This window comes from Argiope bruennichi, chromosome 7 (assembly GCF_947563725.1).
Source record: "Argiope bruennichi chromosome 7, qqArgBrue1.1, whole genome shotgun sequence".
Lineage (NCBI taxonomy): Eukaryota > Metazoa > Arthropoda > Arachnida > Araneae > Araneidae > Argiope > Argiope bruennichi.
In genome coordinates this window covers 117,033,789-117,058,694 of record NC_079157.1, presented here as the reverse complement: position 1 = coordinate 117,058,694, position 24,906 = coordinate 117,033,789, and the positions used below count along the sequence as shown (strand labels likewise).

The 24,906-nt window shown below is 38.7% G+C and overlaps 46 non-coding genes across 46 annotated transcripts; all 46 read left to right on the top strand.

Annotated features, from left to right (window-relative positions):
* Positions 1-272: 272 nt before the first annotated feature.
* On the top strand, positions 273-345 carry Trnav-aac (transfer RNA valine (anticodon AAC)). Its single transcript has one exon. It is a non-coding gene; the product is annotated as a tRNA-Val (tRNA).
* A 481-nt stretch (positions 346-826) lies between these two features.
* On the top strand, positions 827-899 carry Trnav-aac (transfer RNA valine (anticodon AAC)). The gene has a single exon. It is a non-coding gene; the product is annotated as a tRNA-Val (tRNA).
* A 482-nt stretch (positions 900-1,381) lies between these two features.
* On the top strand, positions 1,382-1,454 carry Trnav-aac (transfer RNA valine (anticodon AAC)). The gene has a single exon. It is a non-coding gene; the product is annotated as a tRNA-Val (tRNA).
* Positions 1,455-1,934: 480 nt separating this feature from the next.
* Positions 1,935-2,007, top strand: Trnav-aac (transfer RNA valine (anticodon AAC)). The gene has a single exon. It is a non-coding gene; the product is annotated as a tRNA-Val (tRNA).
* A 202-nt stretch (positions 2,008-2,209) lies between these two features.
* On the top strand, positions 2,210-2,283 carry Trnad-auc (transfer RNA aspartic acid (anticodon AUC)). Its single transcript has one exon. It is a non-coding gene; the product is annotated as a tRNA-Asp (tRNA).
* Positions 2,284-3,042: 759 nt separating this feature from the next.
* Positions 3,043-3,115, top strand: Trnav-aac (transfer RNA valine (anticodon AAC)). The gene has a single exon. It is a non-coding gene; the product is annotated as a tRNA-Val (tRNA).
* A 204-nt stretch (positions 3,116-3,319) lies between these two features.
* Trnav-aac (transfer RNA valine (anticodon AAC)) lies at positions 3,320-3,392 on the top strand. Its single transcript has one exon. It is a non-coding gene; the product is annotated as a tRNA-Val (tRNA).
* Positions 3,393-4,149: 757 nt separating this feature from the next.
* Trnav-aac (transfer RNA valine (anticodon AAC)) lies at positions 4,150-4,222 on the top strand. The gene has a single exon. It is a non-coding gene; the product is annotated as a tRNA-Val (tRNA).
* Positions 4,223-4,702: 480 nt separating this feature from the next.
* Positions 4,703-4,775, top strand: Trnav-aac (transfer RNA valine (anticodon AAC)). Its single transcript has one exon. It is a non-coding gene; the product is annotated as a tRNA-Val (tRNA).
* Positions 4,776-4,977: 202 nt separating this feature from the next.
* On the top strand, positions 4,978-5,051 carry Trnad-auc (transfer RNA aspartic acid (anticodon AUC)). Its single transcript has one exon. It is a non-coding gene; the product is annotated as a tRNA-Asp (tRNA).
* A 204-nt stretch (positions 5,052-5,255) lies between these two features.
* On the top strand, positions 5,256-5,329 carry Trnad-auc (transfer RNA aspartic acid (anticodon AUC)). Its single transcript has one exon. It is a non-coding gene; the product is annotated as a tRNA-Asp (tRNA).
* A 482-nt stretch (positions 5,330-5,811) lies between these two features.
* On the top strand, positions 5,812-5,884 carry Trnav-aac (transfer RNA valine (anticodon AAC)). Its single transcript has one exon. It is a non-coding gene; the product is annotated as a tRNA-Val (tRNA).
* Positions 5,885-6,088: 204 nt separating this feature from the next.
* Positions 6,089-6,161, top strand: Trnav-aac (transfer RNA valine (anticodon AAC)). The gene has a single exon. It is a non-coding gene; the product is annotated as a tRNA-Val (tRNA).
* A 202-nt stretch (positions 6,162-6,363) lies between these two features.
* Positions 6,364-6,436, top strand: Trnav-aac (transfer RNA valine (anticodon AAC)). Its single transcript has one exon. It is a non-coding gene; the product is annotated as a tRNA-Val (tRNA).
* A 482-nt stretch (positions 6,437-6,918) lies between these two features.
* Trnav-aac (transfer RNA valine (anticodon AAC)) lies at positions 6,919-6,991 on the top strand. Its single transcript has one exon. It is a non-coding gene; the product is annotated as a tRNA-Val (tRNA).
* Positions 6,992-7,471: 480 nt separating this feature from the next.
* On the top strand, positions 7,472-7,544 carry Trnav-aac (transfer RNA valine (anticodon AAC)). The gene has a single exon. It is a non-coding gene; the product is annotated as a tRNA-Val (tRNA).
* A 202-nt stretch (positions 7,545-7,746) lies between these two features.
* Positions 7,747-7,820, top strand: Trnad-auc (transfer RNA aspartic acid (anticodon AUC)). Its single transcript has one exon. It is a non-coding gene; the product is annotated as a tRNA-Asp (tRNA).
* A 204-nt stretch (positions 7,821-8,024) lies between these two features.
* Positions 8,025-8,098, top strand: Trnad-auc (transfer RNA aspartic acid (anticodon AUC)). Its single transcript has one exon. It is a non-coding gene; the product is annotated as a tRNA-Asp (tRNA).
* Positions 8,099-8,580: 482 nt separating this feature from the next.
* Trnav-aac (transfer RNA valine (anticodon AAC)) lies at positions 8,581-8,653 on the top strand. Its single transcript has one exon. It is a non-coding gene; the product is annotated as a tRNA-Val (tRNA).
* A 204-nt stretch (positions 8,654-8,857) lies between these two features.
* On the top strand, positions 8,858-8,930 carry Trnav-aac (transfer RNA valine (anticodon AAC)). Its single transcript has one exon. It is a non-coding gene; the product is annotated as a tRNA-Val (tRNA).
* Positions 8,931-9,132: 202 nt separating this feature from the next.
* Positions 9,133-9,205, top strand: Trnav-aac (transfer RNA valine (anticodon AAC)). Its single transcript has one exon. It is a non-coding gene; the product is annotated as a tRNA-Val (tRNA).
* Positions 9,206-9,685: 480 nt separating this feature from the next.
* Trnav-aac (transfer RNA valine (anticodon AAC)) lies at positions 9,686-9,758 on the top strand. The gene has a single exon. It is a non-coding gene; the product is annotated as a tRNA-Val (tRNA).
* Positions 9,759-11,070: 1,312 nt separating this feature from the next.
* Positions 11,071-11,143, top strand: Trnav-aac (transfer RNA valine (anticodon AAC)). Its single transcript has one exon. It is a non-coding gene; the product is annotated as a tRNA-Val (tRNA).
* A 1,033-nt stretch (positions 11,144-12,176) lies between these two features.
* Positions 12,177-12,249, top strand: Trnav-aac (transfer RNA valine (anticodon AAC)). Its single transcript has one exon. It is a non-coding gene; the product is annotated as a tRNA-Val (tRNA).
* A 478-nt stretch (positions 12,250-12,727) lies between these two features.
* Positions 12,728-12,800, top strand: Trnav-aac (transfer RNA valine (anticodon AAC)). The gene has a single exon. It is a non-coding gene; the product is annotated as a tRNA-Val (tRNA).
* A 758-nt stretch (positions 12,801-13,558) lies between these two features.
* Trnav-aac (transfer RNA valine (anticodon AAC)) lies at positions 13,559-13,631 on the top strand. The gene has a single exon. It is a non-coding gene; the product is annotated as a tRNA-Val (tRNA).
* Positions 13,632-13,835: 204 nt separating this feature from the next.
* Positions 13,836-13,908, top strand: Trnav-aac (transfer RNA valine (anticodon AAC)). Its single transcript has one exon. It is a non-coding gene; the product is annotated as a tRNA-Val (tRNA).
* A 756-nt stretch (positions 13,909-14,664) lies between these two features.
* Trnav-aac (transfer RNA valine (anticodon AAC)) lies at positions 14,665-14,737 on the top strand. The gene has a single exon. It is a non-coding gene; the product is annotated as a tRNA-Val (tRNA).
* A 204-nt stretch (positions 14,738-14,941) lies between these two features.
* Trnav-aac (transfer RNA valine (anticodon AAC)) lies at positions 14,942-15,014 on the top strand. Its single transcript has one exon. It is a non-coding gene; the product is annotated as a tRNA-Val (tRNA).
* Positions 15,015-15,216: 202 nt separating this feature from the next.
* Trnav-aac (transfer RNA valine (anticodon AAC)) lies at positions 15,217-15,289 on the top strand. Its single transcript has one exon. It is a non-coding gene; the product is annotated as a tRNA-Val (tRNA).
* Positions 15,290-15,490: 201 nt separating this feature from the next.
* Trnad-auc (transfer RNA aspartic acid (anticodon AUC)) lies at positions 15,491-15,564 on the top strand. Its single transcript has one exon. It is a non-coding gene; the product is annotated as a tRNA-Asp (tRNA).
* A 756-nt stretch (positions 15,565-16,320) lies between these two features.
* On the top strand, positions 16,321-16,393 carry Trnav-aac (transfer RNA valine (anticodon AAC)). Its single transcript has one exon. It is a non-coding gene; the product is annotated as a tRNA-Val (tRNA).
* Positions 16,394-17,151: 758 nt separating this feature from the next.
* Positions 17,152-17,224, top strand: Trnav-aac (transfer RNA valine (anticodon AAC)). The gene has a single exon. It is a non-coding gene; the product is annotated as a tRNA-Val (tRNA).
* Positions 17,225-17,428: 204 nt separating this feature from the next.
* Positions 17,429-17,501, top strand: Trnav-aac (transfer RNA valine (anticodon AAC)). Its single transcript has one exon. It is a non-coding gene; the product is annotated as a tRNA-Val (tRNA).
* Positions 17,502-18,257: 756 nt separating this feature from the next.
* Positions 18,258-18,330, top strand: Trnav-aac (transfer RNA valine (anticodon AAC)). Its single transcript has one exon. It is a non-coding gene; the product is annotated as a tRNA-Val (tRNA).
* Positions 18,331-18,534: 204 nt separating this feature from the next.
* Positions 18,535-18,607, top strand: Trnav-aac (transfer RNA valine (anticodon AAC)). The gene has a single exon. It is a non-coding gene; the product is annotated as a tRNA-Val (tRNA).
* Positions 18,608-18,810: 203 nt separating this feature from the next.
* Trnav-aac (transfer RNA valine (anticodon AAC)) lies at positions 18,811-18,883 on the top strand. Its single transcript has one exon. It is a non-coding gene; the product is annotated as a tRNA-Val (tRNA).
* A 201-nt stretch (positions 18,884-19,084) lies between these two features.
* Positions 19,085-19,158, top strand: Trnad-auc (transfer RNA aspartic acid (anticodon AUC)). The gene has a single exon. It is a non-coding gene; the product is annotated as a tRNA-Asp (tRNA).
* A 756-nt stretch (positions 19,159-19,914) lies between these two features.
* Trnaa-agc (transfer RNA alanine (anticodon AGC)) lies at positions 19,915-19,987 on the top strand. The gene has a single exon. It is a non-coding gene; the product is annotated as a tRNA-Ala (tRNA).
* Positions 19,988-20,744: 757 nt separating this feature from the next.
* Positions 20,745-20,817, top strand: Trnav-aac (transfer RNA valine (anticodon AAC)). Its single transcript has one exon. It is a non-coding gene; the product is annotated as a tRNA-Val (tRNA).
* Positions 20,818-21,021: 204 nt separating this feature from the next.
* Positions 21,022-21,094, top strand: Trnav-aac (transfer RNA valine (anticodon AAC)). Its single transcript has one exon. It is a non-coding gene; the product is annotated as a tRNA-Val (tRNA).
* Positions 21,095-21,296: 202 nt separating this feature from the next.
* On the top strand, positions 21,297-21,369 carry Trnav-aac (transfer RNA valine (anticodon AAC)). The gene has a single exon. It is a non-coding gene; the product is annotated as a tRNA-Val (tRNA).
* Positions 21,370-21,846: 477 nt separating this feature from the next.
* Positions 21,847-21,919, top strand: Trnav-aac (transfer RNA valine (anticodon AAC)). The gene has a single exon. It is a non-coding gene; the product is annotated as a tRNA-Val (tRNA).
* Positions 21,920-23,509: 1,590 nt separating this feature from the next.
* Trnav-aac (transfer RNA valine (anticodon AAC)) lies at positions 23,510-23,582 on the top strand. Its single transcript has one exon. It is a non-coding gene; the product is annotated as a tRNA-Val (tRNA).
* Positions 23,583-24,061: 479 nt separating this feature from the next.
* Trnav-aac (transfer RNA valine (anticodon AAC)) lies at positions 24,062-24,134 on the top strand. The gene has a single exon. It is a non-coding gene; the product is annotated as a tRNA-Val (tRNA).
* Positions 24,135-24,612: 478 nt separating this feature from the next.
* On the top strand, positions 24,613-24,685 carry Trnav-aac (transfer RNA valine (anticodon AAC)). Its single transcript has one exon. It is a non-coding gene; the product is annotated as a tRNA-Val (tRNA).
* The last annotated feature ends 221 nt before the right edge of the window (positions 24,686-24,906 follow it).

Here is a 24,906-nt window from a genome sequence, read left to right as displayed (position 1 = left end):
CATGGTGTAGTGGTTATCACATCCGCCTAACACGTGGGAAGGTCCCAGGTTCGAGACCTGGTGGGCACAGCTAACTTCTCTCATTGTGGAAGACGCATTTTTTTGTTACGGAATCGGTCATCTGTCCATTCCAACTTTTGCAGTAGATATAACTAAATAGATAGTAGTCAGATAGGCCATTCTCTCCAAATGCGTATTAAAATAATAGCAAAAATTCAGCTGATTAAATTGATTTTCAAATAAGAATTTTCTAATAGATTGAGCATATGTGCGTGCCCATGGTGTAGTGGTTATCACATCCGCCTAACATGCGGAAGGTCCCAGGTTCGAGACCTGGTGGGCACAGCTAAGTTCTCTCATTGTGGAAGACACATTTTCATTTTTACAGAATCGTTCATCTGTCCATTTCAACTTTTACAGTAGATGTAACTAAATAGATAGTAGTCAGAAAGGCCATTCTCTCCAAATGCGTATTAAAATAATTGCAAAAATTCAGCTGATTAAATTGATTTTTAACTGAGAATTTTCTAATAGATTGAGCATATGTGCGTGCCCATGGTGTAGTGGTTATCACATCCGCCTATCACGTGGGAAGTTCACAGGTTCGAGACCTGATGGGCACAGCTAAGTTCTCTCATTGTGGAAGACGCATTTTTTTGTTACGGAATCGTTCATCTGTCCATTCCAACTTTTACAGTAGATATAACTAAATAGATAGTAGTCAGATAGGCCATTCTCTCCAAATGCGTATTAAAATAATAGCAATAACTCAGCTGGTTAAATGGATTATTAAATGAGAATTTTCTAATAGATTGAGCACATGTGCGTGCCCATGGTGTAGAGGTTATCACATCCGCCTAACAAGCGGAAGGTCCAAGGTTCGAGACCTGGTGGGCACAGCTAAGTTCTCTCATTGTGGAAGACACATTTTCATTTTTACAGAATCGTTCATCTGTCCATTCCAACTTTTACAGTAGATATAACTAAATAGATGGTAGTCAGATAGGCCATTCTCTCCAAATGCGTATTAAAATAATAGCAATAATTCAGCTGGTTAAATGGATTATTAACTGAGAATTTTCAAATAGATTGAGCACATGTGCGTGCCCATGGTGCAGTGGTTATCACATCCGCCTAACACGTGGGAAGGTCACAGGTTCGAGACCTGATCGGCGCAGCTAAGTTCTCTCATTATGGAAGACCCTTTTTCTTTGTTACGGAATCGTTCATCTGTCCATTTCAACTTTTGCAGTAGATATAACTAAATAGATAGTAGTCAGATAGGCCATTCTCTCCAAATGCGTATTAAAATAATAGCAAAAATTCAGCTGATTAAATTGATTTTCAAATGAGAATTTTCTAATAGATTGAGCATATGTGCGTGCCCATGGTGTAGTGGTTATCACATCCGCCTAACACGCTGAAGGTCCCAGGTTCGAGACCTGGTGGGCACAGCTAAGTTCTCTCATTGTGGAAGACACATTTTCATTTTTACAGAATCGTTCATCTGTCCATTTCAACTTTTACAGTAGATATAACTAAATAGATAGTAGTCAGATAGGCCATTCTCTCCAAATGCGTATTAAAATAATTGCAAAAATTCAGCTGATTAAATTGATTTTTAACTCTGAATTTACTAATAGATTGAGCATATGTGCGTGCCCATGGTGTAGTGGTTATCACATCCGCCTAACACGCGGAAAGTCCAAGGTTCGAGACCTGGTAGGCACAGCTAAGTTCTCTCATTGTGGAAGACGCATTTTTTTGTTACGGAATCGTTCATCTGTCCATTCCAACTTTTACAGTAGATATAACTAAATAGATAGTAGTCAGATAGGCCATTCTCTCCAAATGCGTATTAAAATAATAGCAATAACTCAGCTGGTTAAATGGATTATTAAATGAGAATTTTCTACTAGATTGAGCACATGTGCGTGCCCATGGTGTAGTGGTTATCACATCCGCCTAACAAGCGGAAGGTCCCAGGTTCGAGACCTGGTGGGCACAGCTAAGTTCTCTCATTATGGAAGACCCTTTTTTTGTTACGGAATCGTTCATCTGTCCATTTCAAGTTTTGCAGTAGATATAACTAAATAGATAGTAGTCAGATAGGCCATTCTCTCCAAATGCGTATTAAAATAATAGCAAAAATTCAGCTGGTTAAATGGATTATTAACTGAGAATTTTCTAATATATTGAGCACATGTGCGTGCCCATGGTGTAGTGGTTATCACATCCGCCTATCACGTGGGAAGGTCACAGGTTCGAGACCTGATGGGCACAGCTAAGTTCTCTCATTGTGGAAGTCGCATTTTTTTTGTTACGGAATCGTTCATCTGTCCATTTCAACTTTTACAGTAGATGTAACTAAATAGATAGTAGTCAGATAGGCCATTCTCTCCAAATGCGTATTAAAATAATTGCAAAAATTCAGCTGATTAAATTGATTTTTAACTGAGAATTTTCTAATAGATTGAGCATATGTGCGTGCCCATGGTGTAGTGGTTATCACATCCGCCTATCACGTGGGAAGGTCACAGGTTCGAGACCGGATGGGCACAGCTAAGTTCTCTCATTGTGGAAGACGCATTTTTTTTGTTACGGAATCGTTCATCTGTCCATTCCAACTTTTACAGTAGATATAACTAAATAGATAGTAGTCAGATAGGCCATTCTCTCCAAATGCGTGTTAAAATAATAGTAATAATTCAGCTGGTTAAATGGATTATTAACTGAGAATTTTCAAATAGATTGAGCACATGTGCGTGCCCATGGTGTAGTGGTTATCACATCCGCCTAACACGTGGGAAGGTCACAGGTTCGAGACCTGATCGGCGCAGCTAAGTTCTCTCATTATGGAAGACTTTTTTTTTTGTTACGGAATCGTTCATCTGTCCATTTCAACTTTTGCAGTAGATATAACTAAATAGATAGTAGTCAGAGAGGCCATTCTCTCCAAATGCGTATTAAAATAATAGCAAAAATTCAGCTGATTAAATTGATTTTCAAATGAGAATTTTCTAATAGATTGAGCATATGTGCGTGCCCATGGTGTAGTGGTTATCACATCCGCCTAACACGCGGAAGGTCCCAGGTTCGAGACCTGGTGGGCACAGCTAAGTTCTCTCATTGTGGAAGACACATTTTCATTTTTACAGAATCGTTCATCTGTCCATTTCAACTTTTACAGTAGATATAACTAAATAGATAGTAGTCAGATAGGCCATTCTCTCCAAATGCGTATTAAAATAATTGCAAAAATTCAGCTGATTAAATTGATTTTTAACTCTGAATTTTCTAATAGATTGAGCATTTGTGCGTGCCCATGGTGTAGTGGTTATCACATCCGCCTAACAAGCGGAAGGTCCCAGGTTCGAGACCTGGTGGGCACAGCTTAGTTCTCTCATTATGGAAGACCCTTTTTTTGTTACGGAATCGTTCATCTGTCCATTTCAACTTTTGCAGTAGATATAACTAAATAGATAGTAGTCAGATAGGCCATTCTCTCCAAATGCGTATTAAAATAATAGCAATAACTCAGCTGGTTAAATGGATTATTAAATGAGAATTTTCTAATAGATTGAGCACATGTGCGTGCCCATGGTGTAGAGGTTATCACATCCGCCTAACAAGCGGAAGGTCCGAGGTTCGAGACCTGGTGGGCACAGCTAAGTTCTCTCATTGTGGAAGACACATTTTCATTTTTACAGAATCGTTCATCTGTCCATTCCAACTTTTACAGTAGATATAACTAAATAGATGGTAGTCAGATAGGCCATTCTCTCCAAATGCGTATTAAAATAATAGCAATAATTCAGCTGGTTAAATGGATTATTAACTGAGAATTTTCAAATAGATTGAGCACATGTGCGTGCCCATGGTGTAGTGGTTATCACATCCGCCTAACACGTGGGAATGTCACAGGTTCGAGACCTGATCGGCGCAGCTAAGTTCTCTCATTATGGAAGACCCTTTTTCTTTGTTACGGAATCGTTCATCTGTCCATTTCAACTTTTGCAGTAGATATAACTAAATAGATAGTAGTCAGATAGGCCATTCTCTCCAAATGCGTATTAAAATAATAGCAAAAATTCAGCTGATTAAATTGATTTTCAAATGAGAATTTTCTAATAGATTGAGCATATGTGCGTGCCCATGGTGTAGTGGTTATCACATCCGCCTAACACGCTGAAGGTCCCAGGTTCGAGACCTGGTGGGCACAGCTAAGTTCTCTCATTGTGGAAGACACATTTTCATTTTTACAGAATCGTTCATCTGTCCATTTCAACTTTTACAGTAGATATAACTAAATAGATAGTAGTCAGATAGGCCATTCTCTCCAAATGCGTATTAAAATAATTGCAAAAATTCAGCTGATTAAATTGATTTTTAACTCTGAATTTACTAATAGATTGAGCATATGTGCGTGCCCATGGTGTAGTGGTTATCACATCCGCCTAACACGCGGAAAGTCCAAGGTTCGAGACCTGGTAGGCACAGCTAAGTTCTCTCATTGTGGAAAACGCATTTTTTTGTTACGGAATCGTTCATCTGTCCATTCCAACTTTTACAGTAGATATAACTAAATAGATAGTAGTCAGATAGGCCATTCTCTCCAAATGCGTATTAAAATAATAGCAATAACTCAGCTGGTTAAATGGATTATTAAATGAGAATTTTCTAATAGATTGAGCACATGTGCGTGCCCATGGTGTAGTGGTTATCACATCCGCCTAACAAGCGGAAGGTCCCAGGTTCGAGACCTGGTGGGCACAGCTAAGTTCTCTCATTATGGAAGACCCTTTTTTTGTTACGGAATCGTTCATCTGTCCATTTCAAGTTTTGCAGTAGATATAACTAAATAGATAGTAGTCAGATAGGCCATTCTCTCCAAATGCGTATTAAAATAATAGCAAAAATTCAGCTGGTTAAATGGATTATTAACTGAGAATTTTCTAATATATTGAGCACATGTGCGTGCCCATGGTGTAGTGGTTATCACATCCGCCTATCACGTGGGAAGGTCACAGGTTCGAGACCTGATGGGCACAGCTAAGTTCTCTCATTGTGGAAGTCGCATTTTTTTTGTTACGGAATCGTTCATCTGTCCATTTCAACTTTTACAGTAGATGTAACTAAATAGATAGTAGTCAGATAGGCCATTCTCTCCAAATGCGTATTAAAATAATTGCAAAAATTCAGCTGATTAAATTGATTTTTAACTGAGAATTTTCTAATAGATTGAGCATATGTGCGTGCCCATGGTGTAGTGGTTATCACATCCGCCTATCACGTGGGAAGGTCACAGGTTCGAGACCTGATGGGCACAGCTAAGTTCTCTCATTGTGGAAGACGCATTTTTTTTGTTACGGAATCGTTCATCTGTCCATTCCAACTTTTACAGTAGATATAACTAAATAGATAGTAGTCAGATAGGCCATTCTCTCCAAATGCGTGTTAAAATAATAGCAATAATTCAGCTGGTTAAATGGATTATTAACTGAGAATTTTCAAATAGATTGAGCACATGTGCGTGCCCATGGTGTAGTGGTTATCACATCCGCCTAACACGTGTGAAGGTCACAGGTTCGAGACCTGATCGGCGCAGCTAAGTTCTCTCATTATGGAAGACTTTTTTTTTTTGTTACGGAATCGTTCATCTGTCCATTTCAACTTTTGCAGTAGATATAACTAAATAGATAGTAGTCAGAGAGGCCATTCTCTCCAAATGCGTATTAAAATAATAGCAAAAATTCAGCTGATTAAATTGATTTTCAAATGAGAATTTTCTAATAGATTGAGCATATGTGCGTGCCCATGGTGTAGTGGTTATCACATCCGCCTAACACGCGGAAGGTCCCAGGTTCGAGACCTGGTGGGCACAGCTAAGTTCTCTCATTGTGGAAGACACATTTTCATTTTTACAGAATCGTTCATCTGTCCATTTCAACTTTTACAGTAGATATAACTAAATAGATAGTAGTCAGATAGGCCATTCTCTCCAAATGCGTATTAAAATAATTGCAAAAATTCAGCTGATTAAATTGATTTTTAACTCTGAATTTTCTAATAGATTGAGCATTTGTGCGTGCCCATGGTGTAGTGGTTATCACATCCGCCTAACAAGCGGAAGGTCCCAGGTTCGAGACCTGGTGGGCACAGCTTAGTTCTCTCATTATGGAAGACCCTTTTTTTGTTACGGAATCGTTCATCTGTCCATTTCAACTTTTGCAGTAGATATAACTAAATAGATAGTAGTCAGATAGGCCATTCTCTCCAAATGCGTATTAAAATAATAGCAATAACTCAGCTGGTTAAATGGATTATTAAATGAGAATTTTCTAATAGATTGAGCACATGTGCGTGCCCATGGTGTAGAGGTTATCACATCCGCCTAACAAGCGGAAGGTCCAAGGTTCGAGACCTGGTGGGCACAGCTAAGTTCTCTCATTGTGGAAGACACATTTTCATTTTTACAGAATCGTTCATCTGTCCATTCCAACTTTTACAGTAGATATAACTAAATAGATGGTAGTCAGATAGGCCATTCTCTCCAAATGCGTATTAAAATAATAGCAATAATTCAGCTGGTTAAATGGATTATTAACTGAGAATTTTCAAATAGATTGAGCACATGTGCGTGCCCATGGTGTAGTGGTTATCACATCCGCCTAACACGTGGGAAGGTCACAGGTTCGAGACCTGATCGGCGCAGCTAAGTTCTCTCATTATGGAAGACCCTTTTTCTTTGTTACGGAATCGTTCATCTGTCCATTTCAACTTTTGCAGTAGATATAACTAAATAGATAGTAGTCAGATAGGCCATTCTCTCCAAATGCGTATTAAAATAATAGCAAAAATTCAGCTGATTAAATTGATTTTCAAATGAGAATTTTCTAATAGATTGAGCATATGTGCGTGCCCATGGTGTAGTGGTTATCACATCCGCCTAACACGCTGAAGGTCCCAGGTTCGAGACCTGGTGGGCACAGCTAAGTTCTCTCATTGTGGAAGACACATTTTCATTTTTACAGAATCGTTCATCTGTCCATTTCAACTTTTACAGTAGATATAACTAAATAGATAGTAGTCAGATAGGCCATTCTCTCCAAATGCGTATTAAAATAATTGCAAAAATTCAGCTGATTAAATTGATTTTTAACTCTGAATTTACTAATAGATTGAGCATATGTGCGTGCCCATGGTGTAGTGGTTATCACATCCGCCTAACACGCGGAAAGTCCAAGGTTCGAGACCTGGTAGGCACAGCTAAGTTCTCTCATTGTGGAAGACGCATTTTTTTGTTACGGAATCGTTCATCTGTCCATTCCAACTTTTACAGTAGATATAACTAAATAGATAGTAGTCAGATAGGCCATTCTCTCCAAATGCGTATTAAAATAATAGCAATAACTCAGCTGGTTAAATGGATTATTAAATGAGAATTTTCTAATAGATTGAGCACATGTGCGTGCCCATGGTGTAGTGGTTATCACATCCGCCTAACAAGCGGAAGGTCCCAGGTTCGAGACCTGGTGGGCACAGCTAAGTTCTCTCATTATGGAAGACCCTTTTTTTGTTACGGAATCGTTCATCTGTCCATTTCAAGTTTTGCAGTAGATATAACTAAATAGATAGTAGTCAGATAGGCCATTCTCTCCAAATGCGTATTAAAATAATAGCAAAAATTCAGCTGGTTAAATGGATTATTAACTGAGAATTTTCTAATATATTGAGCACATGTGCGTGCCCATGGTGTAGTGGTTATCACATCCGCCTATCACGTGGGAAGGTCACAGGTTCGAGACCTGATGGGCACAGCTAAGTTCTCTCATTGTGGAAGTCGCATTTTTTTTGTTACGGAATCGTTCATCTGTCCATTTCAACTTTTACAGTAGATGTAACTAAATAGATAGTAGTCAGATAGGCCATTCTCTCCAAATGCGTATTAAAATAATTGCAAAAATTCAGCTGATTAAATTGATTTTTAACTGAGAATTTTCTAATAGATTGAGCATATGTGCGTGCCCATGGTGTAGTGGTTATCACATCCGCCTATCACGTGGGAAGGTCACAGGTTCGAGACCTGATGGGCACAGCTAAGTTCTCTCATTGTGGAAGACGCATTTTTTTTGTTACGGAATCGTTCATCTGTCCATTCCAACTTTTACAGTAGATATAACTAAATAGATAGTAGTCAGATAGGCCATTCTCTCCAAATGCGTGTTAAAATAATAGCAATAATTCAGCTGGTTAAATGGATTATTAACTGAGAATTTTCAAATAGATTGAGCACATGTGCGTGCCCATGGTGTAGTGGTTATCACATCCGCCTAACACGTGTGAAGGTCACAGGTTCGAGACCTGATCGGCGCAGCTAAGTTCTCTCATTATGGAAGACTTTTTTTTTTTGTTACGGAATCGTTCATCTGTCCATTTCAACTTTTGCAGTAGATATAACTAAATAGATAGTAGTCAGAGAGGCCATTCTCTCCAAATGCGTATTAAAATAATAGCAAAAATTCAGCTGATTAAATTGATTTTCAAATGAGAATTTTCTAATAGATTGAGCATATGTGCGTGCCCATGGTGTAGTGGTTATCACATCCGCCTAACACGCGGAAGGTCCCAGGTTCGAGACCTGGTGGGCACAGCTAAGTTCTCTCATTGTGGAAGACACATTTTCATTTTTACAGAATCGTTCATCTGTCCATTTCAACTTTTACAGTAGATATAACTAAATAGATAGTAGTCAGATAGGCCATTCTCTCCAAATGCGTATTAAAATAATTGCAAGAATTCAGCTGATTAAATTGATTTTTAACTCTGAATTTTCTAATAGATTGAGCATATGTGCGTGCCCATGGTGTAGTGGTTATCACATCCGCCTAACAAGCGGAAGGTCCCAGGTTCGAGACCTGGTGGGCACAGCTTAGTTCTCTAATTATGGAAGACCCTTTTTTTGTTACGGAATCGTTCATCTGTCCATTTCAACTTTTGCAGTAGATATAACTAAATAGATAGTAGTCAGATAGGCCATTCTCTCCAAATGCGTATTAAAATAATAGCAAAAATTCAGCTGATTAAATAGATTATTAACTGAGAATTTTCTAATATATTGAGCACATGTGCGTGCCCATGGTGTAGTGGTTATCACATCCGCCTAACACGCGGAAGGTCCCAGGTTCGAGACCTGGTGGGCACAGCTAAGTTCTCTCATTGTGGAAGACGCATTTTTTTTGTTACGGAATCGTTCATCTGTCCATTCCAACTTTTACAGTAGATATAACTAAATAGATAGTAGTCAGATAGGCCATTCTCTCCAAATGCGTATTAAAATAATAGCAATAATTCAGCTGGTTAAATGGATTATTAACTGAGAATTTTCAAATAGATTGAGCACATGTGCGTGCCCATGGTGTAGTGGTTATCACATCCGCCTAACACGCGGAAGGTCCCAGTTTCGAGACCTGGTGGGCGCAGCTAAGTTCTCTCATTGTGGAAGACGCATTTTTTTGTTACGGAATCGTTCATCTGTCCATTCCAACTTTTACAGTAGATATAACTAAATAGATAGTAGTCAGATAGGCCATTCTCTCCAAATGCGTATTAAAATAATAGCAAAAATTCAGCTGATTAAATTGATTTTCAAATGAGAATTTTCTAATAGATTGAGCATATGTGCGTGCCCATGGTGTAGTGGTTATCACATCCGCCTAACACGCGGAAGGTCCCAGGTTCGAGACCTGGTGGGCACAGCTAAGTTCTCTCATTGTGGAAGACACATTTTCATTTTTACAGAATCGTTCATCTGTCCATTTCAACTTTTACAGTAGATATAACTAAATAGATAGTAGTCAGATAGGCCATTCTCTCCAAATGCGTATTAAAATAATTGCAATAATTCAGCTGATTAAATTGATTTTTAACTCTGAATTTTCTAATAGATTGAGCACATGTGCGTGCCCATGGTGTAGTGGTTATCACATCCGCCTAACACGCGGAAAGTCTAAGGTTCGAGACCTGGTAGGCACAGCTAAGTTGTCTCATTGTGGAAGACGCATTTTTTTGTTACGGAATCGTTCATCTGTCCATTCCAACTTTTACAGTAGATATAACTAAATAGATAGTAGTCAGATAGGCCATTCTCTCCAAATGCGTATTAAAATAATAGCAATAATTCAGCTGGTTAAATGGATTATTAACTGAGAATTTTCAAATAGATTGAGCACAATTGCGTGCCCATGGTGTAGTGGTTATCACATCCGCCTAACACGTGGGAAGGTCACAGGTTCGAGACCTGATCGGCGCAGCTAAGTTCTCTCATTATGGAAGACCCTTTTTTTTTGTTACGGAATCGTTCATCTGTCCATTTCAACTTTTGCAGTAGATATAACTAAATAGATAGTAGTCAGATAGGCCATTCTCTCCAAATGCGTATTAAAATAATAGCAAAAATTCAGCTGATTAAATTGATTTTCAAATGAGAATTTTCTAATAGATTGAGCATATGTGCGTGCCCATGGTGTAGTGGTTATCACATACGCGTAACACGCGGAAGGTCCCAGGTTCGAGACCTGGTGGGCACAGCTAAGTTCTCTCATTGTGGAAGACACATTTTCATTTTTACAGAATCGTTCATCTGTCCATTTCAACTTTTACAGTAGATATAACTAAATAGATAGTAGTCAGATAGGCCATTCTCTCCAAATGCGTATTAATATAATTGCAAAAATTCAGCTGATTAAATTGATTTTTAACTCTGAATTTTCTAATAGATTGAGCACATGTGCGTGCCCATGGTGTAGTGGTTATCACATCCGCCTAACACGCGGAAAGTCTAAGGTTCGAGACCTGATCGGCGCAGCTAAGGTCTCTCATTATGGAAGACCCTTTTTTTTTGTTACGGAATCGTTCATCTGTCCATTTCAACTTTTGCAGTAGATATAACTAAATAGATAGTAGTCAGATAGGCCATTCTCTCCAAATGCGTATTAAAATAATAGCAAAAATTCAGCTGATTAAATTGATTTTCAAATGAGAATTTTCTAATAGATTGAGCATATGCGCGTGCCCATGGTGTAGTGGTTATCACATCCGCCTAACACGCGGAAGGTCCCAGGTTCGAGACCTGGTGGGCACAGCTAAGTTCTCTCATTGTGGAAGACACATTTTCATTTTTACAGAATCGTTCATCTCTCCATTTCAACTTTTACAGTAGATATAACTAAATAGATAGTAGTCAGATAGGCCATTCTCTCCAAATGCGTATTAAAACAATTGCAAAAATTCAGCTGATTAAATTGATTTTTAACTCTGAATTTTCTAATAGATTGAGCACATGTGCGTGCCCATGGTGTAGTGGTTATCACATCCGCCTAACACGCGGAAAGTCTAAGGTTCGAGACCTGGTAGGGACAGCTAAGTTCTCTCATTGTGGAAGACGCATTTTTTTGTTACGGAATCATTCATCTGTCCATTCCAACTTTTACAGTAGATATAACTAAATAGATAGTAGTCAGATAGGCCATTCTCTTCAAATGCGTATTAAAATAATAGCAATAACTCAGCTGGTTAAATGGATTATTAACTGAGAATTTTCTAATAGATTGAGCACATGTGCGTGCCCATGGTGTAGTGGTTATCACATCCGCCTAACACGCGGAAGGTAACAGGTTCGAGACCTGGTGGGCACAGCTTAGTTCTCTCATTATGGAAGACCCTTTTTTTGTTACGGAATCGTTCATCAGTCCATTTCAACTTTTGCAGTAGATATAACTAAATAGATAGTAGTCAGATAGGCCATTCTCTCCAAATGCGTATTAAAATAATAGCAAAAATTCAGCTAATTAAATGGATTATTAACTGAGAATTTTCTAATATATTGAGCACATGTGCGTGCCCATGGTGTAGTGGTTATAACATCCGCCTATCACGTGGGAAGGTCACAGGTTCGAGACCTGATGGGCACAGCTAAGTTCTCTCATTGTGGAAGACGCATTTTTTTTGTTACGGAATCGTTCATCTGTCCATTCCAACTTTTACAGTAGATATAACTAAATAGATAGTAGTCAGATAGGCCATTCTCTCCAAATGCGTAATAAAACAATAGCAATAACTAAGCTGGTTAAATGGATTATTAACTGAGAATTTTCTAATAGATTGAGCACATGTGCGTGCCCATGGTGTAGTGGTTATCACATCCGCCTAACACGCGGAAGGTCCCAGGTTCGAGGCCTGGTGGGCACAGCTAAGTTCTCTCATTATGGAAGACCCTTTTTTTGTTACGGAATCGTTCATCTGTCCATTTCAACTTTTGCAGTAGATATAACTAAATAGATAGTAGTCAGATAGGCCATTCTCTCCAAATGCGTATTAAAATAATAGCAATAACTAAGCTGGTTAAATGGATTATTAACTGAGAATTTTCTAATAGATTGAGCACATGTGCGTGCCCATGGTGTAGTGGTTATCACATCCGCCTAACACGCGGGAGGTCCCAGTTTCGAGACCTGGTGGGCCCAGCTAAGTTCTCTCATTGTGGAAGACGCATTTTTTTGTTACGGAATCGTTCATCTGTCCATTCCAACTTTTACAGTAGATATAACTAAGTAGATAGTAGTCAGATAGGCCATTCTCTCCAAATGCGTATTAAAATAATAGCAATAATTCAGCTGGTTAAATGGATTATTAACTGAGAATTTTCTAATAGATTGAACGCATGTGCGTGCCCATGGTGTAGTGGTTATCACATCCGCTTAACAAGCGGAAGGTCCCAGGTTCGAGACCTGGTGGACACACCTAAGTTCTCTCATTATGGAAGACCCTTTTTTTTTGTTACGGAATCGTTCATCTGTCCATTCCAACTTTTACAGTAGATATAACTAAATAGATAGTAGTCAGATAGGCCATTCTCTCCAAATGCGTATTAAAATAATAGCAAAAATTCAGCTGATTAAATGGATTATTAACTGAGAATTTTCTAATATATTGAGCACCTGTGCGTGCTGATGGTGTAGTGGTTATCACATCCGCCTAACACGCGGAAGGTCCCAGTTTCGAGACCTGGTGGGCACAGCTAAGTTCTCTCATTGTGGAAGACGCATTTTTTTGTTACGGAATCGTTCATCTGTCCATTCCAACTTTTACAGTAGATATAACTAAATAGATAGTAGTCAGATAGGCCATTCTCCCCAAATGCGTATTAAAATAATAGCAAAAATTCAGCTGATTAAATTGATTTTCAACTGAGAATTTTCTAATAGATTGAGCATATGTGCGTGCCCATGGTGTAGTGGTTATCACATCCGCCTAACACGTGGGAAGGTCACAGGTTCGAGACCTGATCGGCGCAGCTAAGTTCTCTCATTATGGAAGACCTTTTTTTTTTGTTACGGAATCGTTCATCTGTCCATTTCAACTTTTGCAGTAGATATAACTAAATAGATAGTAGTCAGATAGGCCATTCTCTCCAAATGCGTATTAAAATAATAGCAAAAATTCAGCTGATTAAATTGATTTTCAAATGAGAATTTTCTAATAGATTGAGCATATGTGCGTGCCCATGGTGTAGTGGTTATCACATCCGCCTAACACGCAGAAGGTCCCAGGTTCGAGACCTGGTGGGCACAGCTAAGTTCTCTCATTGTGGAAGACACATTTTCATTTTTACAGAATCGTTCATCTGTCCATTTCAACTTTTACAGTAGATATAACTAAATAGATAGTAGTCAGATAGGCCATTCTCTCCAAATGCGTATTAAAATAATTGCAAAAATTCAGCTGATTAAATTGATTTTTAACTCTGAATTTTCTAATAGATTGAGCATATGTGCGTGCCCATGGTGTAGTGGTTATCACATCCGCCTAACAAGCGGAAGGTCCCAGGTTCGAGACCTGGTGGGCACAGCTTAGTTCTCTCATTATGGAAGACCCTTTTTTTGTTACGGAATCGTTCATCTGTCCATTTCAACTTTTGCAGTAGATATAACTAAATAGATAGTAGTCAGATAGGCCATTCTCTCCAAATGCGTATTAAAATAATAGCAAAAATTCAGCTGATTAAATGGATTATTAACTGAGAATTTTCTAATATATTGAGCACCTGTGCGTGCTGATGGTGTAGTGGTTATCACATCCGCCTAACACGCGGAAGGTCCCAGTTTCGAGACCTGGTGGGCACAGCTAAGTTCTCTCATTGTGGAAGACGCATTTTTTTGTTACGGAATCGTTCATCTGTCCATTCTAACTTTTACAGTAGATATAACTAAATAGATAGTAGTCAGATAGGCCATTCTCTCCAAATGCGTATTAAAATAATAGCAAAAATTCAGCTGATTAAATTGATTTTCAACTGAGAATTTTCTAATAGATTGAGCATATGTGCGTGCCCATGGTGTAGTGGTTATCACATCCGCCTAACACGTGGGAAGGTCACAGGTTCGAGACCTGATCGGCGCAGCTAAGTTCTCTCATTATGGAAGACCTTTTTTTTTTGTTACGGAATCGTTCATCTGTCCATTTCAACTTTTGCAGTAGATATAACTAAATAGATAGTAGTCAGATAGGCCATTCTCTCCAAATGCGTATTAAAATAATAGCAAAAATTCAGCTGATTAAATTGATTTTCAAATGAGAATTTTCTAATAGATTGAGCATATGTGCGTGCCCATGGTGTAGTGGTTATCACATCCGCCTAACACGCGGAAGGTCCCAGGTTCGAGACCTGGTGGGCACAGCTAAGTTCTCTCATTGTGGAAGACACATTTTCATTTTTACAGAATCGTTCATCTGTCCATTTCAACTTTTACAGTAGATATAACTAAATAGATAGTAGTCAGATAGGCCATTCTCTCCAAATGCGTATTAAAATAATTGCAAAAATTCAGCTGATTAAATTGATTTTTAACTCTGAATTTTCTAATAGATTGAGCATATGTGCGTGCCCATGGTGTAGTGGTTATCACATCCGCCTAACAAGCGGAAGGTCCCAGGTTCGAGACCTGGTGGGCACAGCTTAGTTCTCTCATTATGGAAGACCCTTTTTTTGTTACGGAATCGTTCATCTGTCCATTTCAACTTTTGCAGTAGATATAACTAAATAGATAGTAGTCAGATAGGCCATTCTCTTCAAATGCGTATTAAAATAATAGCAAAAATTCAGCTGATTAAATGGATTATTAACTGAGAATTTTCTAATATATTGAGCACATGTGCGTGCCCATGGTGTAGTGGTTATCACATCCGCCTAACACGCGGAAGGTCCCAGGTTCGAGACCTGGTGGGCACAGCTAAGTTCTCTCATTGTGGAGGACGCATTTTTTTGTTACGGAATCGTTCATCTGTCCATTCCAACTTTTACAGTAGATATAACTAAATAGATAGTAGTCAGATAGGCCAATCTCCAAATGCGTATTAAAATAATAGCAATAACTCAGCTGGTTAAATGGATTATTAACGGAGAATTTTCTAATATATTGAGCACATGTGCGTGCCCATGGTGTAGTGGTTATCACATCCGCCTATCACGTGGGAAGGTCACAGGTTCGAGACCTGATGGGCACAGCTAAGTTCTCTCATTGTGGAAGACGCATTTTTTTTGTTACGGAATCGTTCATCTGTCCATTCCAACTTTTACAGTAGATATAACTAAATAGATAGTAGTCAGATAGGCCATTCTCTCCAAATGCGTATTAAAATAATAGCAATAATTCAGCTGGTTAAATGGATTATTAACTGAGAATTTTCAAATAGATTGAGCACATGTGCGTGCCCATGGTGTAGTGGTTATCACATCCGCCTAACACGCGGAAGGTCCCAGTTTCGAGACCTGGTGGGCGCAGCTAAGTTCTCTCATTGTGGAACACGCATTTTTTTGTTACGGAATCGTTCATCTGTCCATTCCAACTTTTGCAGTAGATATAACTAAATAGATAGTAGTCAGATAGGCCATTCTCTCCAAATGCGTATTAAAAAAATAGCAAAAATTCAGCTGATTAAATGGATTATTAACTGAGAATTTTCTAATATATTGAGCACATGTGCGTGCCCATGGTGTAGTGGTTATCACATCCGCCTAACACGCGGAAGGTCCCAGTTTCGAGACCTGGTGGGCCCAGCTAAGTTCTCTCATTGTGGAAGACGCATTTTTTTGTTACGGAATCGTTCATCTGTCCATTCCAACTTTTACAGTAGATATAACTAAATAGATAGTAGTCAGATAGGCCATTCTCTCCAAATGCGTATTAAAATAATAGCAATAATTCAGCTGGTTAAATGGATTATTACTTGAGAATTTTCTAATAGATTGAACGCATGTGCGTGCCCATGGTGTAGTGGTTATCACATCCGCTTAACAAGCGGAAGGTCCCAGGTTCGAGACCTGGTGGACACACCTAAGTTCTCTCATTATGGAAGACCCTTTTTTTTTGTTACGGAATCGTTCATCTGTCCATTCCAACTTTTACAGTAGATATAACTAAATAGATAGTAGTCAGATAGGCCATTCTCTCCAAATGCGTATTAAAATAATAGCAAAAATTCAGCTGATTAAATGGATTATTAACTGAGAATTTTCTAATATATTGAGCACCTGTGCGTGCTGATGGTGTAGTGGTTATCACATCCGCCTAACACGCGGAAGGTCCCAGTTTCGAGACCTGGTGGGCACAGCTAAGTTCTCTCATTGTGGAAGACGCATTTTTTTGTTACGTAATCGTTCATCTGTCCATTCCAACTTTTACAGTAGATATAACTAAATAGATAGTAGTCAGATAGGCCATTCTCTCCAAATGCGTATTAAAATAATAGCAAAAATTCAGCTGATTAAATTGATTTTCAACTGAGAATTTTCTAATAGATTGAGCATATGTGCGTGCCCATGGTGTAGTGGTTATCACATCCGCCTAACACGTGGGAAGGTCACAGGTTCGAGACCTGATCGGCGCAGCTAAGTTCTCTCATTATGGAAGACCTTTTTTTTTTGTTACGGAATCGTTCATCTGTCCATTTCAACTTTTGCAGTAGATATAACTAAATAGATAGTAGTCAGATAGGCCATTCTCTCCAAATGCGTATTAAAATAATAGCAAAAATTCAGCTGATTAAATTGATTTTCAAATGAGAATTTTCTAATAGATTGAGCATATGTGCGTGCCCATGGTGTAGTGGTTATCACATCCGCCTAACACGCGGAAGGTCCCAGGTTCGAGACCTGGTGGGCACAGCTAAGTTCTCTCATTGTGGAAGACACATTTTCATTTTTACAGAATCGTTCATCTGTCCATTTCAACTTTTACAGTAGATATAACTAAATAGATAGTAGTCAGATAGGCCATTCTCTCCAAATGCGTATTAAAATAATTGCAAAAATTCAGCTGATTAAATTGATTTTTAACTCTGAATTTTCTAATAGATTGAGCATATGTGCGTGCCCATGGTGTAGTGGTTATCACATCCGCCTAACAAGCGGAAGGTCCCAGGTTCGAGATCTGGTGGGCACAGCTTAGTTCTCTCATTATGGAAGACCCTTTTTTTGTTACGGAATCGTTCATCTGTCCATTTCAACTTTTGCAGTAGATATAACTAAATAGATAGTAGTCAGATAGGCCATTCTCTCCAAATGCGTATTAAAATAATAGCAAAAATTCAGCTGATTAAATGGATTATTAACTGAGAATTTTCTAATATATTGAGCACCTGTGCGTGCTGATGGTGTAGTGGTTATCACATCCGCCTAACACGCGGAAGGTCCCAGTTTCGAGACCTGGTGGGCACAGCTAAGTTCTCTCATTGTGGAAGACGCATTTTTTTGTTACGGAATCGTTCATCTGTCCATTCTAACTTTTACAGTAGATATAACTAAATAGATAGTAGTCAGATAGGCCATTCTCTCCAAATGCGTATTAAAATAATAGCAAAAATTCAGCTGATTAAATTGATTTTCAACTGAGAATTTTCTAATAGATTGAGCATATGTGCGTGCCCATGGTGTAGTGGTTATCACATCCGCCTAACACGTGGGAAGGTCACAGGTTCGAGACCTGATCGGCGCAGCTAAGTTCTCTCATTATGGAAGACCTTTTTTTTTTGTTACGGAATCGTTCATCTGTCCATTTCAACTTTTGCAGTAGATATAACTAAATAGATAGTAGTCAGATAGGCCATTCTCTCCAAATGCGTATTAAAATAATAGCAAAAATTCAGCTGATTAAATTGATTTTCAAATGAGAATTTTCTAATAGATTGAGCATATGTGCGTGCCCATGGTGTTGTGGTTATCACATCCGCCTAACACGCGGAAGGTCCCAGGTTCGAGACCTGGTGGGCACAGCTAAGTTCTCTCATTGTGGAAGACACATTTTCATTTTTACAGAATCGTTCATCTGTCCATTTCAACTTTTACAGTAGATATAACTAAATAGATAGTAGTCAGATAGGCCATTCTCTCCAAATGCGTATTAAAATAATTGCAAAAATTCAGCTGATTAAATTGATTTTTAACTCTGAATTTTCTAATAGATTGAGCATATGTGCGTGCCCATGGTGTAGTGGTTATCACATCCGCCTAACAAGCGGAAGGTCCCAGGTTCGAGACCTGGTGGGCACAGCTTAGTTCTCTCATTATGGAAGACCCTTTTTTTTGTTACGGAATCGTTCATCTGTCCATTTCAACTTTTGCAGTAGATATAACTAAATAGATAGTAGTCAGATAGGCCATTCTCTTCAAATGCGTATTAAAATAATAGCAAAAATTCAGCTGATTAAATGGATTATTAACTGAGAATTTTCTAATATATTGAGCACATGTGCGTGCCCATGGTGTAGTGGTTATCACATCCGCCTAACACGCGGAAGGTCCCAGGTTCGAGACCTGGTGGGCACAGCTAAGTTCTCTCATTGTGGAGGACGCATTTTTTTGTTACGGAATCGTTCATCTGTCCATTCCAACTTTTACAGTAGATATAACTAAATAGATAGTAGTCAGATAGGCCAATCTCCAAATGCGTATTAAAATAATAGCAATAACTCAGCTGGTTAAATGGATTATTAACGGAGAATTTTCTAATATATTGAGCACATGTGCGTGCCCATGGTGTAGTGGTTATCACATCCGCCTATCACGTGGGAAGGTCACAGGTTCGAGACCTGATGGGCACAGCTAAGTTCTCTCATTGTGGAAGACGCATTTTTTTTGTTACGGAATCGTTCATCTGTCCATTCCAACTTTTACAGTAGATATAACTAAATAGATAGTAGTCAGATAGGCCATTCTCTCCAAATGCGTATTAAAATAATAGCAATAATTCAGCTGGTTAAATGGATTATTAACTGAGAATTTTCAAATAGATTGAGCACATGTGCGTGCCCATGGTGTAGTGGTTATCACATCCGCCTAACACGCGGAAGGTCCCAGTTTCGAGACCTGGTGGGCGCAGCTAAGTTCTCTCATTGTGGAAGACGCATTTTTTTGCTACGGAATCGTTCATCTGTCCATTCCAACTTTTGCAGTAGATATAACTAAATAGATAGTAGTCAGATAGGCCATTCTCTCCAAATGCGTATTAAAAAAATAGCAAAAATTCAGCTGATTAAATGGATTATTAACTGAGAATTTTCTAATATATTGAGCACATGTGCGTGCCCATGGTGTAGTGGTTATCACATCCGCCTAACACGCGGAAGGTCCCAGTTTCGAGACCTGGTGGGCCCAGCTAAGTTCTCTCATTGTGGAAGACGCATTTTTTTGTTACGGAATCGTTCATCTGTCCATTCCAACTTTTACAGTAGATATAACTAAATAGATAGTAGTCAGATAGGCCATTCTCTCCAAATGCGTATTAAAATAATAGCAATAATTCAGCTGGTTAAATGGATTATTACTTGAGAATTTTCTAATAGATTGAACGCATGTGCGTGCCCATGGTGTAGTGGTTATCACATCCGCTTAGCAAGCGGAAGGTCCCAGGTTCGAGACCTGGTGGACACACCTAAGTTCTCTCATTATGGAAGACCCTTTTTTTTGTTACGGAATCGTTCATCTGTCCATTCCAACTTTTACAGTAGATATAACTAAATAGATAGTAGTCAGATAGGCCATTCTCTCCAAATGCGTATTAAAATAATAGCAAAAATTCAGCTGATTAAATGGATTATTAACTGAGAATTTTCTAATATATTGAGCACCTGTGCGTGCTGATGGTGTAGTGGTTATCACATCCGCCTAACACGCGGAAGGTCCCAGTTTCGAGACCTGGTGGGCACAGCTAAGTTCTCTCATTGTGGAAGACGCATTTTTTTGTTACGGAATCGTTCATCTGTCCATTCCAACTTTTACAGTAGATATAACTAAATAGATAGTAGTCAGATAGGCCATTCTCTCCAAATGCGTATTAAAATAATAGCAAAAATTCAGCTGATTAAATTGATTTTCAACTGAGAATTTTCTAATAGATTGAGCATATGTGCGTGCCCATGGTGTAGTGGTTATCACATCCGCCTAACACGTGGGAAGGTCACAGGTTCGAGACCTGATCGGCGCAGCTAAGTTCTCTCATTATGGAAGACCTTTTTTTTTTGTTACGGAATCGTTCATCTGTCCATTTCAACTTTTGCAGTAGATATAACTAAATAGATAGTAGTCAGATAGGCCATTCTCTCCAAATGCGTATTAAAATAATAGCAAAAATTCAGCTGATTAAATTGATTTTCAAATGAGAATTTTCTAATAGATTGAGCATATGTGCGTGCCCATGGTGTAGTGGTTATCACATCCGCCTAACACGCGGAAGGTCCCAGGTTCGAGACCTGGTGGGCACAGCTAAGTTCTCTCATTGTGGAAGACACATTTTCATTTTTACAGAATCGTTCATCTGTCCATTTCAACTTTTACAGTAGATATAACTAAATAGATAGTAGTCAGATAGGCCATTCTCTCCAAATGCGTATTAAAATAATTGCAAAAATTCAGCTGATTAAATTGATTTTTAACTCTGAATTTTCTAATAGATTGAGCATATGTGCGTGCCCATGGTGTAGTGGTTATCACATCCGCCTAACAAGCGGAAGGTCCCAGGTTCGAGACCTGGTGGGCACAGCTTAGTTCTCTCATTATGGAAGACCCTTTTTTTGTTACGGAATCGTTCATCTGTCCATTTCAACTTTTGCAGTAGATATAACTAAATAGATAGTAGTCAGATAGGCCATTCTCTCCAAATGCGTATTAAAATAATAGCAAAAATTCAGCTGATTAAATGGATTATTAACTGAGAATTTTCTAATATATTGAGCACATGTGCGTGCCCATGGTGTAGTGGTTATCACATCCGCCTAACACGCGGAAGGTCCCAGGTTCGAGACCTGGTGGGCACAGCTTAGTTCTCTCATTGTGGAAGACGCATTTTTTTGTTACGGAATCGTTCATCTGTCCATTCCAACTTTTACAGTAGATATAACTAAATAGATAGTAGTCAGATAGGCCAATCTCCAAATGCGTATTAAAATAATAGCAATAATTCAGCTGGTTAAATGGATTATTAACTGAGAATTTTCAAATAGATTGAGCACATGTGCGTGCCCATGGTGTAGTGGTTATCACATCCGCCTAACACGCGGAAGGTCCCAGTTTCGAGACCTGGTGGGCGCAGCTAAGTTCTCTCATTGTGGAAGACGCATTTTTTTGTTACGGAATCGTTCATCTGTCCATTCCAACTTTTACAGTAGATATAACTAAATAGATAGTAGTCAGATAGGCCATTCTCTCCAAATGCGTATTAAAATAATAGCAAAAATTCAGCTGATTAAATTGATTTTCAAATGAGAATTTTCTAATAGATTGAGCATATGTGCGTGCCCATGGTGTAGTGGTTATCACATCCGCCTAACACGCGGAAGGTCCCAGGTTCGAGACCTGGTGGGCACAGCTAAGTTCTCTCATTGTGGAAGACACATTTTCATTTTTACAGAATCGTTCATCTGTCCATTTCAACTTTTACAGTAGATATAACTAAATAGATAGTAGTCAGATAGGCCATTCTCTCCAAATGAGTATTAAAATAATTGCAAAAATTCAGCTGATTAAATTGATTTTTAACTCTGAATTTTCTAATAGATTGAGCACATGTGCGTGCCCATGGTGTAGTGGTTATCACATCCGCCTAACACGCGGAAAGTCTAAGGTTCGAGACCTGGTAGGCACAGCTAAGTTGTCTCATTGTGGACGACGCATTTTTTTGTTACGGAATCGTTCATCTGTCCATTCCAACTTTTACAGTAGATATAACTAAATAGATAGTAGTCAGATAGGCCATTCTCTCCAAATGCGTATTAAAATAATAGCAATAATTCAGCTGGTTAAATGGATTATTAACTGAGAATTTTCAAATAGATTGAGCACATGTGCGTGCCCATGGTGTAGTGGTTATTACATCCGCCTAACACGTGGGAAGGTCACAGGTTCGAGACCTGATCGGCGCAGCTAAGTTCTCTCATTATGGAAGACCCTTTTTTTTTTGTTACGGAATCGTTCATCTGTCCATTTCAACTTTTGCAGTAGATATAACTAAATAGATAGTAGTCAGATAGGCCATTCTCTCCAAATGCGTATTAAAATAATAGCAAAAATTCAGCTGATTAAATTGATTTTCAAATGAGAATTTTCTAATAGATTGAGCATATGTGAGTGCCCATGGTGTAGTGGTTATCACATACGCCTAACACGCGGAAGGTCCCAGGTTCGAGACCTGGTGGGCACAGCTAAGTTCTCTCATTGTGGAAGACACATTTTCATTTTTACAGAATCGTTCATCTGTCCATTTCAACTTTTACAGTAGATATAACTAAATAGATAGTAGTCAGATAGGCCATTCTCTCCAAATGCGTATTAATATAATTGCAAAAATTCAGCTGATTAAATTGATTTTTAACTCTGAATTTTCTAATAGATTGAGCACATGTGCGTGCCCATGGTGTAGTGGTTATCACATCCGCCTAACACGCGAAAAGTCTAAGGTTCGAGACCTGGTAGGCACAGCTAAGTTCTCTCATTGTGGAAGACGCATTTTTTTGTTACGGAATCGTTCATCTGTCCATTCCAACTTTTACAGTAGATATAACTAAATAGATAGTAGTCAGATAGGCCATTCTCTCCAAATGCTTATTAAAATAATAGCAATAATTCAGCTGGTTAAATGGATTATTAACTGAGAATTTTCAAATAGATTGAGCACATGTGCGTGCCCATGGTGTAGTGGTTATCACATCCGCCTAACACGTGGGAAGGTCACAGGTTCGAGACCTGATCGGCGCAGCTAAGGTCTCTCATTATGGAAGACCCTTTTTTTTTGTTACGGAATCGTTCATCTGTCCATTTCAACTTTTGCAGTAGATATAACTAAATAGATAGTAGTCAGATAGGCCATTCTCTCCAAATGCGTATTAAAACAATAGCAAAAATTCAGCTGATTAAATTGATTTTCAAATGAGAATTTTCTAATAGATTGAGCATATGCGCGTGCCCATGGTGTAGTGGTTATCACATCCGCCTAACACGCGGAAGGTCCCAGGTTCGAGACCTGGTGGGCACAGCTTAGTTCTCTCATTGTGGAAGACACATTTTCATTTTTACAGAATCGTTCATCTCTCCATTTCAACTTTTACAGTAGATATAACTAAATAGATAGTAGTCAGATAGGCCATTCTCTCCAAATGCGTATTAAAATAATTGCAAAAATTCAGCTGATTAAATTGATTTTTAACTCTGAATTTTCTAATAGATTGAGCACATGTGCGTGCCCATGGTGTAGTGGTTATCACATCCGCCTAACACGCGGAAGGTAACAGGTTCGAGACCTGGTGGGCACAGCTTAGTTCTCTCATTATGGAAGACCCTTTTTTTGTTACGGAATCGTTCATCAGTCCATTTCAACTTTTGCAGTAGATATAACTAAATAGATAGTAGTCAGATAGGCCATTCTCTCCAAATGCGTATTAAAATAATAGCAATAACTAAGCTGGTTAAATGGATTATTAACTGAGATTTTTCTAATAGATTGAGCACATGTGCGTGCCCATGGTGTAGTGGTTATCACATCCGCCTAACACGCGGAAGGTCCCAGGTTCGAGGCCTGGTGGGCACAGCTAAGTTCTCTCATTATGGAAGACCCTTTTTTTGTTACGGAATCGTTCATCTGTCCATTTCAACTTTTGCAGTAGATATAACTAAATAGATAGTAGTCAGATAGGCCATTCTCTCCAAATGCGTATTAAAATAATAGCAATAACTAAGCTGGTGAAATGGATTATTAACTGAGAATTTTCTAATAGATTGAGCACATGTGCGTTCCCATGGTGTAGTGGTTATCACATCCGCCTAACACGCGGAAGGTCCCAGTTTCGAGACCTGGTGGGCCCAGCTAAGTTCTCTCATTGTGGAAGACGCATTTTTTTGTTACGGAATCGTTCATCTGTCCATTCCAACTTTTACAGTAGATATAACTAAATAGATAGTAGTCAGATAGGCCATTCTCTCCAAATGCGTATTAAAATAATAGCAATAATTCAGCTGGTTAAATGGATTATTAACTGAGAATTTTCTAATAGATTGAACGCATGTGCGTGCCCATGGTGTAGTGGTGATCACATCCGCTTAACAAGCGGAAGGTCCCAGGTTCGAGACCTGGTGGACACACCTAAGTTCTCTCATTTTGGAAGACCCTTTTTTTTGTTACGGAATCGTTCATCTGTCCATTCCAACTTTTACAGTAGATATAACTAAATAGATAGTAGTCAGATAGGCCATTCTCTCCAAATGCGTATTAAAATAATAGCAAAAATTCAGCTGATTAAATGGATTATTAACTGAGAATTTTCTAATATATTGAGCACCTGTGCGTGCTGATGGTGTAGTGG